Source organism: Zootermopsis nevadensis, unplaced genomic scaffold (assembly GCF_977971745.1).
Source record: "Zootermopsis nevadensis isolate Lab colony 2312 unplaced genomic scaffold, Znev_1.0 Znev_ptg000249l, whole genome shotgun sequence".
Lineage (NCBI taxonomy): Eukaryota > Metazoa > Arthropoda > Insecta > Blattodea > Termopsidae > Zootermopsis > Zootermopsis nevadensis.
In genome coordinates, this window is record NW_028259376.1 from 60,531 (window position 1) to 65,000 (window position 4,470).

A 4,470-nucleotide genomic window follows, 5' to 3' on the forward strand; every position below is an offset into this window, starting at 1 on the left:
TCGCATTCGGCCGGGTCGCGCTCTCTGAGGCTCAGACGTTACGAGTCTCCCCTGAAAACGCCGCGCTGGCACCTTATTTTGTAGGAAAATTTCACACTTCCTCTAGTTGAACTAACGGATGCGTCGCTGATAAATTGGCCCTTTTTCCGCATAAGACGATTCCTGAGCCTTGGGTGGTGTCTGGATACATCAGGAGGACACAACTGACGGAAGAAAAGCCCGGGTCCGTCCTCCGCCCGGCAGGGGAACGATTTTACGAAAAAGGCCGGCTTCGTTCCCCTTCCCGGCAAGCAGCAGGTGGACGATTTTACGAGAAAGACCGGGTTCGTCCACCTTCCCGGCAAGCAACAGGGGAACGATTTTACGAAGAAGGCCGGCTTCGTTCCCCTTTCCGGCAAGCAACAGGAGGACGATTTGACGTTAAAGACCGGGTTCGTCCTCCTTCCCGGCAAGCAACAGGGGAACGATTTTACGAAAAAGGCCGGCTTCGTTCCCCTTCCCGGCAAGCAGCAGGTGGACGATTTGACGATAAAGACCGGGTTCGTCCACCTTCCCGGCAAGCAACAGGGGAACGATTTTACGAAAAAGACCGGCTTCGTTCCCCTTCCCGGCAAGCAGCAGGTGGACGATTTTACGAGAGAGACCGGGTTCGTCCACCTTCCCGGCAAGCAACAGGGGAACGATTTTACGAAAAAGACCGGCTTCGTTCCCCTTCCCGGCAAGCAGCAGGTGGACGATTTTACGAGAGAGACCGGGTTCGTCCACCTTCCCGGCAAGCAACAGGGGAACGATTTTACGAAAAAGGCCGGCTTCGTTCCCCTTTCCGGCAAGCAACAGGAGGACGATTTGACGATAAAGACCGGGTTCGTCCTCCTTCCCGGCAAGCAACAGGGGAACGATTTTACGAAAAAGGCCGGCTTCGTTCCCCTTCCCGGCAACCAGCAGGTGGACGATTTGACGATAAAGACCGGGTTCGTCCACCTTCCCGGCAAGCAACAGGGGAACGATTTTACGAAAAAGACCGGCTTTGTTCCCCTTCCCGGCAAGCAGCAGGTGGACGATTTTACGAGAGAGACCGGGTTCGTCCACCTTCCCGGCAAGCAACAGGGGAACGATTTTACGAAAAAGGCCGGCTTCGTTCCCCTTCCCGGCAAACCCTTCGCCACCGCGATGCCGCGGCCCTCTGTCCCCCGGACACGGTCTATAGGCGGCGTATCGTGGACACACTGCAACCGACTCACTCGTAGTCCGGGCGCGTGCTAGACTCGCGATGCCAAACGGCGCTTCGGCGCTTATGCATGTCGAGTGAAGAGAGGGAAGGGTGCCCTAATGGCACCACGGTTCTGGGGGCGCTCACGTGGCGTCCCCCTAACGGCACGAAGTGGCCCCTGCTCGCAGGGGCGCACGGAGTGCGAGCGTTGAAGTATGAACTGGACCCCCTCGCCGGACCCATCCGGGACCGCGTGGAGGGGGAGGAACGAGCTCCAAGTGAGTCTTCGGTTCCCTGGTTGATCCTGCCAGTAGTCATATGCTTGTCTCAAAGATTAAGCCATGCATGTCTCAGTGCAAGCCAAATTAAGGTGAAACCGCGAATGGCTCATTAAATCAGTTATGGTTCCTTAGATGGTGGACAGTTACTTGGATAACTGTGGTAATTCTAGAGCTAATACATGCAACCGAGTCCCGACCGGAGACGGTCGGGACGCTTTTATTAGATCAAAACCAATCGGTCGCTCACGCGGCCGTTTGCCTTGGTGACTCTGAATAAATGGAGGCGGATCGCACGGTCTACGAACCGGCGACGCATCTTTCAAATGTCTGCCTTATCAACTGTCGATGGTAGGCTCTGCGCCTACCATGGTTGTAACGGGTAACGGGGAATCAGGGTTCGATTCCGGAGAGGGAGCCTGAGAAACGGCTACCACATCCAAGGAAGGCAGCAGGCGCGCAAATTACCCACTCCCGGCACGGGGAGGTAGTGACGAAAAATAACGATACGGGACTCATCCGAGGCCCCGTAATCGGAATGAGTACACTCTAAAGACTTTAACGAGTATCCATTGGAGGGCAAGTCTGGTGCCAGCAGCCGCGGTAATTCCAGCTCCAATAGCGTATATTAAAGCTGTTGCGGTTAAAAAGCTCGTAGTCGGACTTGTGTCCCACGCTGCCGGTTCACCGCCCGTCGGTGTCTAACTGGCACGCACGTGCGGACGTCCTGCCGGTGGCCCGAGCCGGCGCCCGCGGGCGATGGGGGCGGCGACGCTCCCACGCCTCGGGTCGTCTCGGGGAGGGCCTACACAATCCCGTCGCGGTGCTCTTGACCGAGTGTCACGATGGGCCGGCACTTTTACTTTGAACAAATTAGAGTGCTTAAAGCAGGCAGCAGCCGCCTGAATACCGAGTGCATGGAATAATGGAATAGGACCTCGGTTCTATTTTGTTGGTTTTCGGAAGCCCCGAGGTAATGATCAAAAGGGACAGACGGGGGCATTCGTATTGCGACGTTAGAGGTGAAATTCTTGGATCGTCGCAAGACGGACAGAAGCGAAAGCATTTGCCAAGAATGTTTTCTCTGATCAAGAACGAAAGTTAGAGGTTCGAAGGCGATCAGATACCGCCCTAGTTCTAACCATAAACGATGCCAGCCAGCAATCCGCCGAAGTTCCTCCGATGACTCGGCGGGCGGCTTCCGGGAAACCAAAGCTTTTGGGTTCCGGGGGAAGTATGGTTGCAAAGCTGAAACTTAAAGGAATTGACGGAAGGGCACCACCAGGAGTGGAGCCTGCGGCTTAATTTGACTCAACACGGGAAACCTCACCAGGCCCAGACACCGGGAGGATTGACAGATTGAGAGCTCTTTCTTGATTCGGTGGGTGGTGGTGCATGGCCGTTCTTAGTTGGTGGAGCGATTTGTCTGGTTAATTCCGATAACGAACGAGACTCTAGCCTGCTAAATAGTCGCATCCGGTATCCTCTGTGCTACCGGCGACTCCTAATCTTCTTAGAGGGACAGGCGGCTTCTAGCCGCACGAGATTGAGCAATAACAGGTCTGTGATGCCCTTAGATGTTCTGGGCCGCACGCGCGCTACACTGAAGGAATCAGCGTGTCCTCCCTGGCCGAAAGGTCCGGGTAACCCGCTGAACCTCCTTCGTGCTAGGGATTGGGGCTTGCAATTGTTCCCCATGAACGAGGAATTCCCAGTAAGCGCGAGTCATAAGCTCGCGTTGATTACGTCCCTGCCCTTTGTACACACCGCCCGTCGCTACTACCGATTGAATGATTTAGTGAGGTCTTCGGACCGGTGGGCGCGGGGTTTCGGCCCTTCGATTCCACCGGGAAGATGCCCGAACTTGATCATTTAGAGGAAGTAAAAGTCGTAACAAGGTTTCCGTAGGTGAACCTGCGGAAGGATCATTAACGGCACCGAGAGTGACCGAACAGAGAAGGAAGGCATTAAGAAACCGAGTACGGTTGCTGGCTCTGGGGGAGTGCGTAATCTCGCTTGCGAGTGGACCGCCTTCTCGTGGAAGTACCCGTGTCTGGTCATTCATGATAATACAACCTCTACTGATGACTGAAAAATAGATGACGTCAACCTGAGGGGGGACCGGTCGGCGAAAGTCGCACCGACTCCCCCCGCATGAGGGGGAAGACGCATCATAATATGTGACCACTACTGATGACTGAAAAATAGATGACGTCAACCTGAGGGGGGACCGGTCGGCGAAAGTCGCACCGTCTCCCCCCGAATGAGGGGAAGACGCATCAAAAATTAATAAAAGGAAGGCATTAAGAATGAACCAGATGAACGGGGCTCTGCGGAAGGCGTAATCTCGCCTGTGATTGGACCGGCTCTTCCTGGCAGCGGCCGGATCTCGGAGATAACGTCGTCGGCCTGAGGTGTCCAGGTCGGCGAAGTAATCCCCCGGAGGGGGACGGCAAGACCGTCCCGCCTCGAGGTGGGAAGTAGGAGCGAAAGATGGTGAGTGGGTGCCGGCGGCACGCGGGCTCCGAGGATCCTCAGGGATCCAAGGACAACCCGCGCGACCGCGAGCACTGGGCTTAAAGCCACTTTATCTGCCCACGCAAGGCCGTTTCGGCGGCGCTTGAACGAGAGGGGAGCGCGGTCTGACCGTGCCGCTGTTCTGGGGGCAGCTCCCCCTCGAAAAATAACAACTACCTGTCCTACGGGACTAGCAGTAGCATCCTACCCGAAGCTCTGCTCGAATCTAGAGAAAAACAACCCTGAGCGGTGGATCACTCGGCTCGTGGGTCGATGAAGAACGCAGCTAATTGCGCGTCGACATGTGAACTGCAGGACACATGAACATCGACGTTTCGAACGCACATTGCGGTCCTTGGATTTCCAATCCCGGACCACGCCTGGCTGAGGGTCGGCTACATGAAACCCGTGGGCCCGCGCGGTCTTTAAGATAATAAGGGAAAGAAAGAAAGAAAGAGAAAGAAA

At 55.7% G+C, this 4,470-nt stretch overlaps 2 non-coding genes across 2 annotated transcripts; both read left to right on the forward strand.

Annotated features, from left to right (window-relative positions):
* The first annotated feature begins 1,501 nt into the window (after positions 1–1,501).
* LOC147870463 (small subunit ribosomal RNA) lies at positions 1,502–3,419 on the forward strand. Its single transcript, XR_015533410.1, has one exon. It is a non-coding gene; the product is annotated as a small subunit ribosomal RNA (ribosomal RNA).
* Positions 3,420–4,243: 824 nt separating this feature from the next.
* LOC147870464 (5.8S ribosomal RNA) lies at positions 4,244–4,399 on the forward strand. Its single transcript, XR_015533413.1, has one exon. It is a non-coding gene; the product is annotated as a 5.8S ribosomal RNA (ribosomal RNA).
* The last annotated feature ends 71 nt before the right edge of the window (positions 4,400–4,470 follow it).